We start from the raw sequence: 14,188 nt of genomic DNA, 5'->3' as shown, positions 1-14,188 counted from the left end.
TTACTGGTACAGTTACCGTTTGGAAACTACGGTAATCAGTTCAGTTAAATATAAACTTGGCAACTTTTTCTTTTTCAACCGTAATAAATGTGATATTCAATTGACCTGTTATTACTCAAATTTTAGGTGTCCGACTCTCTCTGCTGCTGCTGCATCGATGTGGAAAACCTGGAGCAGCAGAGATTTCTGTTTACACATATAAGTTTTAAAAAAAAAAAAACTTTGGGGTTGTGGCTTATAGGCCGGTGCGGCTCATAGTTTGGAAAATACGGACTATAATCCTTCCTGGATTTATTCTGTGAAGAACCCAGAGAGGGTTATTTGATTGTGCTTTCTGGAAAACAACACATTTTTATATTTAGGCACTCCTGCAATTGTCACACTTTTTCTGTTACAAACTGACTCCGGCCCCCCAGCAGAGAAGGGAAAGGTTATGTGGCCCTCACAGGAAAAAGTTTGGGACCCCTGCTCTAGAGTTTTTATAAAAGTTTTCTTTGAAAAGAAATCCCAGAAAAATAGAATAATTACTAAGTAGTCATATTTTCTGGTTTTAACGGCTTCATGGGAAATTTTCAGTCACAATAACTTTCACAAATTGGGGCTTTCAATCTGTACTGTGAGGATTGTTTTTTCAGTTGGTGAAATTGAAAAACTTGTTGCTTGGAATCTGCTAATTAGTGACAAACTTCTATAAGGCTGTTATTTTGACCCAACAACAGCTACAGATATTCATGTCCACTCATGATGAAGAGTAAATTATATTAATCTCATCTTTATCTCCTTTAAGACCAAGAAGAAATGCAACATTGTAAATATTTACTTGTTACATTTCATGCAAATATTTAACTTTTGATACTTTCAGAACTTTCCTGGGAACACAGTTTAGAGAAAGGAAATAACTGCCTCTGGGATAGCTTCTTAGCTTATGTTAGCATACTGGCAGGCAGCTGGTTAGTCGCTAATTGCTAACAGCATGCTAACCAGCTGGTCTGTGTGGGACTGGCTATGAAAGTAAAATGTTTCCACAGCAGCGCAGACAGCAGGAGGACATACTGGAGACAAGAAAACAACTGAAGAAAAAAAAACGACTTGACAATGATTAGAAGTAGTTCCTGTGACTCACACTTCCTATTTCCTGTCTCGGTTGCCAAGAAAACGGATGTTTGGCAGGAAAATCTGGGAAGCTGTTCAGCACTGATAACAGATGCACTTTGTGAGGGCCCTCACTGTCTAAAACCTGAGTTTGAATCAATAAAAAGCCCGGTGATGAGATGAGGACTATTGTATATGAAATTACAAGGTCCCCACAAGAGGGTTATACAAGAACACACACACACACACACACACGCGCACACACACACACACACACACATATACACACTGTTGATGTTTCTAAAGTTTTTAGTTTTAATATCTAAATTTGATGTCAAATATAATACAAATAATACATGATATACAATGAACATGAGCAACAGGGTCCCAGATGTGGCTAGCAACATTAGCGTTCAGAGTTTCCTTCAGATTATTTTAGGCAGTGTTTGTTCTGCTTCCCAACCTCTTCACTGGAAACCCCCTCCCTCTATCCGCTGCCAAGCCTGCACAGGCAGTTCTTATACACTCGTAAACCAAAAGAACAAACTTCACTCAAAGATGTTGATACAGTAATCACTGGAGTGATCCAAGCCAATGCTTTCGTCTTTATTGTAACAAAGGCTGACGGCCGTTTCTGAAAGACGCCAAGGAAGCCTCTACGTGTGCAACGTCTTAAATAATCACAAACAAGCAAGCCGAGTATATCAGTTGGCAAAGAAAATCCTAGCTGAGCAACTCCACATTCCTAAGGCCATAAATCTAGAGGTCCAAAAACAACAATTAACTTAATAAATAGGGTTTCAGTACATGAGAAATAAGGTCATAGCATCACCTAAATGAATGAGCAAAAATGTAGTTTCATCGGATTGTTTCAACTGCAATGGAAACTTTTCTGTCTGTCTCTAAAGAGCCTATATGATCAGATTATAAAGTCATAATCAGGAGTAAGAAACAAGTCAAAAGCTGCATTATCACACATTTCCAGAGCAGATTTTAATAAAAGCACATTTTAATGACAACTCTGAAAAACAGGAAGCTTTTGACAGAGTATTGTTGTCCATATGATACAGACCATTTTCTTGATTCAAAAAACTTTTCTAACACACCAATCTGTTTTCCTTTTCTTTTTTTAACATTTTGTTTAAATTAAATGTTTCAGATTATTAAACAAAATTAACACCAAAGTTAAACTGTTAACTGACAATGAAGTTTACTTTCAAATCTAGTGGCTTAATTAAAATTTTAAATGAGTTAATATAAGGTTTCTTCCTAAACCAATTCTAAGTCTGTTTACTTATTTAGTGTAGCAGATGAACTAAGACAGAAATTCCTGCAATGATTAAAACGTATTTTAAGGCCAATTAAAGCAGCCTACCATTTATTCTTTTGTTGTGAAAACAACTGTCTTATAAACTTGGTTTGTGCAAAGATTAGTCTTACATAATTTATTAATATACAATTTAACACCAATAACAATAATACAAAATCATGGTAATATTGATGATAAGTGGCACACAATAATCATGATAGTACATTTCAATATCTTTACATGTTAACAAGAAGCTGTGTAACAATGGCGTCCAAAAAGAAAAGTCATTTTAGGTTTTGTTAAACCAACAGTCTGTCTATGGAAACAGTTAGCTTCTGTTGTGGCTAAATTCTTTCTCCATGTCTGAGCCAAATGACTGCAGCTGCTTTAACTTCACAATCTAGCTACAAAATGTCCTTTCAGTTAATTTTTTTCAAAACAAGTTGTAGGGAAATTAACTTAAAACGGGGGGTAGTTTTTAGCTTTTATAAAATCTACAAATGCCATATATAAGACAATAAAACAGATGAAATATTGATTAAATGTTTCATTTCATTTCACTGGTTGTATTCATGCATGAAAATGAAACATGGATTCCTGAGTGTCTCATTCGCAGCAGGAACAAACCTGTGCAGCTGCCGTCAGAACACCAAACATGCATTTCATTGTTACGTGTGAACAGGATGCCTCTGTGCTGCCTTGTCCATCACCATGGCAACCAATGGCAGGAGCTGATAATATTCGCTGTATTCTCCCCATTATACACACTCTCTGTCTCGTCAAGTTTCTCACACACTGCTGAGAAGACAAACTACGGAAAATCTGCTCGATTTCCTCAACAATCATGGCGGTGGTGAACGCCGACCCAAACAGTGCGACTTCACAACAATCGAGAACAAACCGACAAACCCGAGTTTACAGGAACGAGGAGTTCAGAAACAGCTGATTCCTACAGACAGATACATTCAATCGCACTAACATTTTCATCCAGATGAATACAAGAATCTTCAAAGCATCTGCTAACTTCACCTTGACTTTTACATAAAAGGGTTTCCTGGTGGTTACGCTCAAGGACCAGATTCACTCCATGACTCAGAAATTCACTGAATTACATCAGAACAGATTGAAACGCCTTAAACAAGGAACTAATTAACCAACTAACTAACTGGCTAAAGTGAGAATAAAACATGCTGACAGAAATCCTTCTGAGGAAAGAATAATATTTATATAAAACATGCTAATTTTGACACGCTAAAAGCCAAAATTGCGAAACACTCTGAGCATAAAATCTCAAAACAAAGAGGATTTTTTTCTGCAATGTGTCAGAAAAACAATTTCTCATAACTAAATGCCTGGAAAAAGTATTCACCCTTTTGGATGTTTTGCCTTTAGTTGCTTTTACAAATCAGTCATGATCAACTAAACTTGACAATTAAAATAAAAAATCTCTTTAATTACAAAGTGAAAATTGATTTCTACAATATAATGACAGTTAAATAAAAATATGAAACATAAAATAAGTGGCTACATAGAAAATCATTCTCTTTAAAGTGACCTGTGTCTCCAGTGATTTGGTTTTTGGAGAAAATTAATTTTCCAGCAAGACGACGACCGGAAACATGAAACTACACAGAAATGGAGAAATGGTTTGGCTCTGGTGTGGCCTATTCAAAGCCCAGACCTGCTCACAGCTGAATACTAAATACTGACTTTACATTCACTTCACAAATATTTATGCAACCACTTACTTCAGGTGGAATGTTATTGGACTGTCAGATTTCATTTTCATATTAAAGTTTTTTTTTGTACAATTTTTTTGTCAAAAAAGTTTAATTTTGTTAATCCTGATCGATTTGTAAGACATCCAAGGGTGTGAATACTTTTTATAGACCTGTTAAATCATGTTGTGCATTTTTGGATACACAAAACACTCAAAACAACCAGTTTGCCAAAGTGAAGCGTCTTCAGCAATGACTTGAGAATAAATTGTTGCTGTCCAGAGGGAGGTTGATATTGTAAACAAGTAAAAGTAGCGATACTTAAACTTAAAAAAAAAAGAAGTAAAAAGTAGCTGTCCAAGAAATTAATCAAATAAGAGTAGAAAAGTATTTGGTTAAAAAAAACAAAAAAAGTTCTACTAAAGTACAGAGTAACTGTCCAAATTATAAATCATTTAATATTTAAAAATTACATCATCAGATGGTCCAAAATATAAAGTTGATTGGAAATGTTGGTATTTTAAGGATAAAAATGACAATAATAAAAAAAATAACAAAATCACACATAAATAAATTTTCCGTATCCATTTCTTTCAATGGAAAACTTATGAAACTTTAACAGCAGCTGCAGGTGTGTGTCTGTGTCTGGTGAGTTTCTGGTTAAAACATGTTTTTCATTCAGTGGTTAGAAAATCAAGAAACTTTACTCAAGAGCAGAAATACTTCAAAATAAAGTTACTTGAGTAAAAATACTCCTAAAAGTAATTTTTTTCAAAAAAGTTACTCAAGTAGTTGTAAATGAATAAATATAGGTAGTTACTATCCAACTTTGTTGCTGTCAAACCATAAGGAATAGTTATAAAACCATTACTAAATAACCTGAAGTTCATCTAGGATCATTCAGTTAAATCAATGCTTCTGCGTTTTGCTTCAGTTTCTGTTCAATAAATAAAGTGAAATTATTCATCCAAGGCTGGAGTTGCTTTAAATCACAATAAACACTCAATTTGACTGTTTTTGATGTATTTTTTGTATAAGTGGTAAGCTCAATGCCTAAAAAAAATCAGTTTTTGAGATGTATAATGTGTTCAAAAATGTTATTTTGAAGCTATCAGACATTTAACCAATCGGTTGTGAAGCTATGTTTTAGCTTCTGAGATGTTTGTTTACTTAATTTAGTTTTAATGTTTGCCATTTGTATCAGCGGTGAAAGACGACGCAGACAGCATGAACTAGTTTCCGAGCCTTCAGAAACTCCCACAGCTCATCGTCTTCCTACAGAATCTAAATTTACATTCCTCCACTTAACATCCAAGTAACGTTTCAAATAAGCATGAGTCAAAACATTACTCATGGGTCGGAAATATCCTGAACTGCCACCAGTTCCTCCCTGATCTGAAACAGTGTGAATCTCAACCCTATTAGAGATTCAAGTTCAGGAAAAAAAAAAAAAACCCGGCAGATTTGATGCCACATCGTTACATCATTGAAATTCCTCTTCCAGCAAGTTTTCCCAAAGATTTGCTGAGGATAAAATCACCAGCTGAATTTATTTACACGGTTTTAATCAAGTTGTTTTGCGAAGTGAATGAAATCCTGACCAGATGTCTGATGGCATCAAATTGGGGTTACACAGTTTTCAGAGCAAAATATTAACATTATCTAGAAATATTAAAGACCAGGCAGTTTGTGTGTGTTGCTATCAAACTATGTGAGGATTAAAATAAATAGTGGAAAGATTAAGAAATTAAAGCTGTTAGTTTTTATACATTTGGTCTGCTGTATGAAAACAGTTTTTCTGTTTGCTTTGGTATTTTGCTGTAAATCCAATCTAAGATCATAAAAAATACAATTAAAATAAAGCTATAAAATTACAATAATATTGTCATACAAGAATAAAGTCATAAAACTAGAAGCATAATACTGACCTCTATTCTTGTCATTGACTAATCTCAAAACACTGACTTTATTCTCATTCTCGCAACTTTATTCTTATTTGAAATGTTTCTTTGTAATACTTCTCTAATACTTCGTCATACTGGTGACATCACTTAGGGTGTAACTTTTTTCCTGTTTATATGCTTATTTTTAATCAAATTTTGTTTTCAGTCCTGATAACTTTTATTTTGTAGACTTGCAGAAAATGATTCCAGGAAAACTGGTGACAATAAACATTAAAGGATAAAGATGAGCTGGAATAATCACATTTCATTAATAAAGTCTCTTGGTGATCATTTTAGGAGTCACTGGAGTTAAACTAACTTAAATACACTGCTTGGATATTTAGCCTTTTATTGGCTTTACAAATCAATCATGATCAACAAAAATGGTCTATTTTGCCAAAAAACAACTTTTAATGTCAAAGTGAAAACTGATTTCCACAAGTAAATAAAAATATTCACATGAAATAAGTGACCGTTCCAGTAGCTTTAGCTGGACGCTTTGAGTCGTTGCTGCTCTAATTACCTGGCCTGCTGCAGTGAAGCCCCTGACTTACACGTCTCAATAACCTTTTCTCTGATTGGTTGGACAGTTCTTCATGGTTTAATAGTGTCCAGGAATACTGATTAGCCAGGTCATGGACCTTCCAGAACCAGGCATCTTTAAAACTGCAATCAGGTGATCTCCACCAGCACCAGCAGGCTGGAGGGCTGTTGAATTAGGAGCTGAATATTTAAGCAATCACTTGTTTCATGTTAGATATCTTTATTTGTGAGTTTCCACTTTGACAGTTTTTTTTTTTTGGTAAATATTTTTGTCAAAAAAGCCAAATTTTGTTGATCCTGACTGATTTATAAAAGCAATAAAATGATTAAATATGTTAGGGGGTCGATGAACTTCTACATTTATGCATCCAGCATTTAATCCTGATCTTTACCTCAGCTTTGATTGATTCATGTTGGTTGAAATGTTTGTATTGTTAGTTCTCCATTTTAAGCTTTAATTAATTGCTAAAATGTTATTTTTTTAGTAACTGACCCATTTTTCACAGATCAGAGATGGAAGCGCCAAACTCTGGCCAACTGATGAGTGAATCTCCGGTTGTCCAAAGGAATGAAACGGCCATTTTTATTCAGTGTTTGTCTTTCTTCATTTCAGACTCAAGTTGGAGTTAAATTTAAATCAACTGAAAGATTAAAAGTATAAAAATATGGAACCTGGAAAAAACAAAAACGGCAAAGATGGATAGATGGAAAGATGGGTAAAGCGATGGATGGACGGATGGATTATTGTTTGGATGGAAAAAAATGGATGGATGGATGGATGGATGGATGGATGGATGGATGGATGGATGGATGGATGGATGGATGGATGGATGGAGGTCTGATTTTTTGGGTGAAACATTTGAGTTTCTCAACGCTGGAATTGGATCTTGCATGTGAAAATGGAGCGACCCGGTTCTGACCCATCACCAGTTTAGAGCCCAGAACAGAACAGAACCAGAGTCAATCTGGACCCGGAACCACTGCAGCTGAAAAATTCATCCCACCAAACAAAACTTCAACTTCGGCAACAATTCTGATTCCAGACAAAACCTCGATCTTTGGCAGCAAGTTTCCAAACTCGACAAGAGCAATTTGCCCTCCAGGGCAACAACGGGGACAACTTCCTGTTCCTGTTTGCTTCTGTTTTATCTGAAGGGGGGCAGATTGCTCCTGTAGATGTCAGTCTGAGATTACAGCCTACACACTCACTGCTGAGGTTATATAACACACACACGCACACACACACACGCACGGGACAGCGAAGTGATGCTGGAGGAAACAGGAAGAGGAAATAAGAGGGAGAAAAATCAAAAAGAGAAGGAGATGAAATAAATGATTGAGGAGGAAAACTGGAAAAATGAATGAGGATGGAGGGAAAAGGAAAATGAAACCCGGAGAGTTTGGATGGAGAACGACAGAACAGAAAGAGGTGAAAAGAAATAAAAACAGAAATAAACAAAACAAAAATGAAGAGATGGAGAAAGAAAACTCAGAAAAGAAGAATGAAAACAGAAAAACGTTCAGAAAATGTAGTTTTAAAGTTAGAGAGCGACAGCAGGTGAGTGGCGCACACACACCAACACGCCCACACACGCGCGCGCACACACACGCACACACACACACACACACACAGTATGAGGGGAAAACATGCAGAAAGCTGCAGAGACTCACCCTGAAGATCAGCGACCAGCTCTCCATGATGTAAAAACTGAACATAAAAAAAAACAAAACGAGAGATGGAGAGAAGAACCGAGGAGGAGGAGGAGAGGAAGAGGTGATGGAGGATGGAGAAAAGAAGAGGAAGAGGAGGTGGAGTATCCGGAGACGTGGAGGGAGAGAGGAGAAGAAGAAGAAGTGGGAGAGGCAGGACGAGTGGAGGGCTGCTAGGTTCAGCCCACACACTGCCAGCATGACACACACTCTCTGTGGCTCTGCGAGTGTGTGTGTGTGTGTGTGTGTGTGCATGTGCACGTCGTCTCCCACTCCAATGCGTGGGTTAGAAAACACACCTCTCTCTTTCTCTCCCTCTTTTTTTTTTGCTGTAAGCTGGAGAGAGAGAGAGAAAAAGACAGAGGAAGGGGGAGAGGAGCGGAGGAGCGGCCCCGTCACCATGGCAACGGTGCAACCGGGATTCAGGTTCCAGCCAGCATCAGCACCAGCACCACAAACACTGGTGGCGGCGGCATCACCATCACGAACCTGATCTAAAGATTTATTCGTCCGAAACACAAAACGAAACGTTTCAGATTCAAAGATTCTTTCAGCTTCCACCAATCGGATCGCACGTGGCCGGAGTCACGTGACTCAGAGGTGTTTTCCACATGTCAACCCCCCCACAGCCCCATCCTTTCTGCGCTGCAGTGATGAGGCGCCGTACTGTACAACGCCTCCATTCATGCCGCTGCCTGCAGCAACTACAGTGTTCAGACTGAAGGAGCAGAAATTCATCAAAAGTTCATCTATTCCAGAAACTCGGCTCAAAAATCAAGCTGGTACGTATATTTATTACACCTAATATAACACAAAATCTCAGAAAATCAGAATATCATTTAAAACCAATAAAAAAAGATTTTTAAGGCTGAAATGTTGCCTGAAAAAGTTAAGTGGAAGGAAAAAATATGGTAGAAAACGGATAAGAGGACACAGAGGACACAGAGATTCAGATCTATTTTCAAGGTAAGTTTTCAAACGCTCCACAGATTAGAAACAAAAACAACACAAAAGAACTGAAAAAAGGCTGTTTCAATTTGCCATTATATGATATATATATGTAATGATAATTATCGGTTATTAACTATTAAAAATGTCTTGTGAGAGTATTCTACAAAGTTTTATGTTTTGAGATGTTTCTCATAAACCCTAAACATCTGACTGGCCTGAGATCAAAACACTAATTTACCAAAAAAATTCCCCAATTTCAATAATCTTGTTTAATATATAAAATATAAAACGATCTAGAAGTCACTGAGCCACTAGGGACAATAAATATTAATAATCCAAACAAATCATGTGAAGTAAATAACCTTCCTGCTTAAATGTTAAAACACAAAATATACAAAGAAAGTTACAAAAAGAATTTCTAAAAATGTTGTTTCTCACTGCAGTTCTTTATAACCACTTCAACTAATTCATAATGCAGTAAAGCAGGAAATCCATCTTTAATGCTGGTTTAAATACCAAAAACATTCACGTATTTTTACCAAAGGAATCTTTATTACTGCTTCACAGAAATCTATTTGGACTTTTAGAGCTGAACTGAAATCAGTTTAATAATAATACAAATGTTTTGGTGCAGTAGCTAAGAAACGCAAAATATAACCTGAGTAAAAGTTAATGAGGTTTAGAGGCTGAAAAGCAAAACGCTGGACAGAATCTGACTACAACTGACAGAGAGAAGGAAAGAAGGAAAACCAGACAGGCAAAAGAAAAACAAACTGAAAGAATGACAAAGAAAAAGAGAAACAAAAACAGAAACAAAGACAGAGAAAACAGATGGAAAATCAGAAAAAAAGAAAATCACAGAAAGAAACAGAAAAAGAAAACGTCAAAAGCAGAAAAAGACAGAAAGAAAAACAGACAAAAAACAGTCAAACATCGAAAGAATGACCAACAAAAAGACAGAAATAACAGGTGTAAAAGCAGAGAGAAAGAAAGGAAGGCAGGAAAAAGAAAAAACAGAAAGAACAGGTAAAAAGAATAAAAAAAAGACTAAGAAAAACAGACAGAAAAACTAGCCGACAAATGTAAAGACAGAAAGAAAGGAAACCAGACAAAGAGAAAGAGAGAGAAATGGAAAGAAAGAACAGAGAAAAAAACCAGAGAAATAAAAACAGATGGAAAGACAAACAGAAAAAGAGACAGAAAACTGGACAGAAAGAACCGAGTTTAAATCAGTTTGTCTGTGATCAGATATCAGTGATAGATAATGTCTGATATCTGATCAGATGTTCAGACTGAAAGAGGTTCAATCATAACTTCTCTTAAACTCCATGTTGGTAAATGAGCCTTTACTTTCTTTGCTGGCTGCTGTGATGCCTGTCTGAAATGACAGTTTCAGCACAAAGTGAGGGAAACAAACATCCACTCAGATGATCGCTCTGCTGCTGAGGGATCAGACGTGACTCATCAGTTAAACTGTAATCTTCAGCTTCCCTCCTCTACTTCTGCCGATACCGTTTGTAGATGAGAACGGACTTAAAATCTGCTTTTGGTGAATAAACAGCGGGAGCAGATGGAGTTTAAATGTTCTGAATGGGTTCGTCATCCGGTTACATAAGGACGCTCCGCAGCTTCTGCTGCTTCAGACTGCAGCATATTTCTGTGGGATAACATTCCCAATGTGTCAGATTAAAGACTTTATTAATGCAGCGAGCCGGCCAAAAACACAACGAGCCCATGGTCCAATCACAGCGTAGCGTGGAGTACAACTGATGGTGTCATCAAGGAGGAGGAGGAGCCTGTTTACTAGTCAATTGATCAATTAATATTCTAAAGAAATATCACATTCTACTGATTTTCCTTTAACCACTTAAACTTTTTCACACAATATTTGAAATATATTAAATTATTATAGTTCATTTTTTTTTAAATCAGAACATTTTTAAAATTTCATTTTGTTTAAATGTACATAAATTGAACCAGATGAAGCTAAAACTAAGTCATATTTACAGAGAGGTGTTTTTATCTTAAATGTGAAATGTATATATATTTTATACAGTTTTCAATTACTGCTCTGAATATTTTAGTTTTTTGAGTCTATACTCCAGTCAATTAATTGATTAGTAAATTAGTTAACTATTTCAATAATCAATTTATTGTGTTTAATCCAATTAATCGTTTCAGCCCTAATGCAGATCAACACAAAGTAGTGCAGAAATGAAGAGGTGGGAAATTATGTGTAATTTTTAATACTTATGAAGATCTGAAAAGTGTGGTGTGCATTTTATAACCACCTCATGTTATAAGTTTATAACTCAGTTATCTTTGAACATCTAGAGTCAGAAAGTTTCATTTCTTCTCTGCAACAGACTGTAGGGAATGCAAGGTGGATTTACAGTAAAGGAGACTGGGTACAAATGCAAGCCGCACTTCTGAGATTTTCATTTCTAAATAAAAATTGACAACTGTGTACTATAAGTTTTATTTCACAGTTATCCACTACTTTGTGTTGGTGAATAACAAGAAATCTCAAAATAAAATAAAATAAAATGTTGTAATGTAGAAAGGCTGACGGGGTGTGAAACCTTCTGGCTTTTTATACACGAACATTCAGTTTTTTCCAGTTGAAACTTTTTCCACTGTGTAGGATGGAAAGCTTTGACGATTGTGGAATTACAGCGCCCCCTGTTGGATTGAAGGTTATCAAACAATAACATTTAGTCAATTTAGATCGAGATTAATCCAAAAACCTACACAGATTTTAGTTTGCGTTCACTTTCATACAAAAAAAGCCCATTAAAAGCTTCACTTTTAATTATATTTAACCAGATAGTTTTTCAATCTAATTCATTTATTGCAGTTCTAGTTTGACTCTGCATCACTTGTTCATAATTGTATGGCACAACAACAAATCCCCAGCAGGAAGGAGATCATTTTAAATTTCTATTCAGTAGAAATCAAACTGAATATTTATAAACATGACACAAACTGGAAAAAAATCCAGAATGAATCCAGAAACGTTTATTTAGAAAAATAAAACCCCGACATTATCTGAATGTTTCCTCCTAATTTTTACAGATCATCACACACAAAACTAACATTTTACTGAAACTTAGCTATTTTGTTCACTGTAGTCTGGTTACAATGTAACTGTAATGCTTTAAGCCTCTTTTTGTCCCTGCAGAATCAGGTCCATGTACGCTCCGGTCACCAGATGGTCCTCTGAGACGCTCAGCTGCTCCATCAGCTCCACGGCCACCTGTGAAACAGGAAGCAAAGCAGGTTTTCATCCTCTGGAAACAGGAAGTGTTGCAGCAAAAATGTGCTGAGATGCATCTAATATTTATTTAAAAAAATCTAAATCTTATGCTGAAGATGATTCTGCATGAACAGCAGGAAAGAGAAATAAAAGCAAGACAAATATCTGAACACATTCCTACAAAAGTAGGAATAATTAAATATTTTAGATATCCAAACCCACTTAAATCTTTTATACATTAGAAATATATTAAAATATGCATTAAAAAATTACATTTTACAGCATAAAATGCAATGAAATATGTGAATGGTTGCTCATTTGTAGAAAAAGATGCATGAAAAGCTCGACCTTTTCTGTTTGACTTAACATCTATACAGTGTAGAGCTGATCGATTAATTAATTGATTAATAATTGGATAGCAAAAGGTGATTATAAGATTTTTTTCAGAATTTGAACCAAGTAACAAGTAACTTTTTAGCAAGATACAGAAGCTTGTTTTGAGTGAATTATTCCTTAATATTGATGAAAAAGCTCTAGTTTCATTGTCAGATTATTTCACTTAAAACATGGGAAAAAATGTCTTGTTATAAGTAAAATAATCTGAAAATGTTTAGGTAATTATTTACTGAAAACAAGCTCATATTTTTTGGTGAAAAGTTGCTTTTAAGTTAGGTTTTAATTATTTAAAGTGATCTAAGATATTTGCACTAAAACTAGACCAAAAATACTTGGTAAGATTTTGTGTTTTTCAAAGTTCTGGAAACCTCTTTGCTTTTATAAATGTGGGGTTACTTTAATAAAAGAGAAATAATCTCTGCTTCTCCCTGCTTCTCATCATGAGCTCAATACTCATCCTGCTACATTTTACTTTATTAAATATGAATTCATTTACTGACATGTTTTCTAATTTCTTTTTAAACAAGAATGTAAAAACATCTAAAAATAGCTCCAAATGTAAAAACCCAGATGTTTTGCTCCATTTACCTGCTGTCCTTCATCGACGCTCTGCTGCGGCCGCATCACCACCTGATGAACAGACACATTCCTCCATCAGCAGGTTCACAGTCCAGTGGCTTTGGTCGATCTGCACACCTGTCTGAGCCGCACCTGTTCATCTCTGACGCACAGCGTAGTCACTCAGCACCTCCTTTCCCTGTCGCTGCTATAGTTACCGTGGAAACGCTCGCAACGCTTCGATGACAAAAGGTTTTTCTGATCCAGTAGCAAAATGAGTGGAGTACGCAAAAATTGTACTCAAGTAAGAGAAGCGCAACTTCAGCATATTTTTACTCAAGTAAACAAAAAAAGACTCAAGGAAGAGTAAAAAAAAGTATTTGGTAAAAAGTATTGAATAACTGATCAAATTATCAATCATTTAATATTTAAAAATTACATCATCAGATGGACCAAAATACAAAATTAAGTGGAAATTTTAGTATTTTAAGGAGAACAGTGATAATTCATTTAAGCAACAAAAAATAAAATCAAAAAAATAATTTTTTTGTAAAAAAAATAATTTTTTTACAAATCACTTTGTTTCAGGAAAAAACTTATAAAACTAAAAAACTGCAGGTGTGTGTCTGTGTCTGGTGAATTTCATGTTAAAACATGTTTTTCATTCAGTGGGTAGAAAAACCAGTAATTTTACTCAAGTATAAGTATCATC

At 35.5% G+C, this 14,188-nt stretch overlaps 1 protein-coding gene and 1 long non-coding RNA gene across 8 annotated transcripts in view; one reads left to right on the top strand and one right to left on the bottom strand.

Annotated features, from left to right (window-relative positions):
* The window catches only part of shank3b (SH3 and multiple ankyrin repeat domains 3b), a 45,187-nt gene extending 36,803 nt beyond the window's left edge, over positions 1-8,384 (bottom strand). For all 7 annotated transcript variants that reach the window (XM_007575496.2, XM_016662577.1, XM_016662574.1 and 4 more), the window contains exon 1: positions 8,277-8,384. The gene's annotated coding sequence lies outside the window, so the exon portion shown is untranslated. The remainder of the gene's footprint in view (positions 1-8,276) is intronic.
* Positions 8,073-12,533, top strand: LOC107833407 (uncharacterized). Its single transcript, XR_001659155.1, has 3 exons — positions 8,073-8,163; positions 8,652-9,097; positions 12,448-12,533. It is a non-coding gene; the product is annotated as an uncharacterized LOC107833407 (long non-coding RNA).
* Positions 12,534-14,188: the final 1,655 nt, after the last annotated feature.

Source organism: Poecilia formosa, unplaced genomic scaffold, assembly GCF_000485575.1.
Source record: "Poecilia formosa unplaced genomic scaffold, Poecilia_formosa-5.1.2 Scaffold379, whole genome shotgun sequence".
In the NCBI taxonomy this organism is placed as follows: domain Eukaryota; kingdom Metazoa; phylum Chordata; class Actinopteri; order Cyprinodontiformes; family Poeciliidae; genus Poecilia; species Poecilia formosa.
Note: the sequence above shows the minus strand (reverse complement) of the source record. Positions and strands in the feature narration are given on the sequence as shown.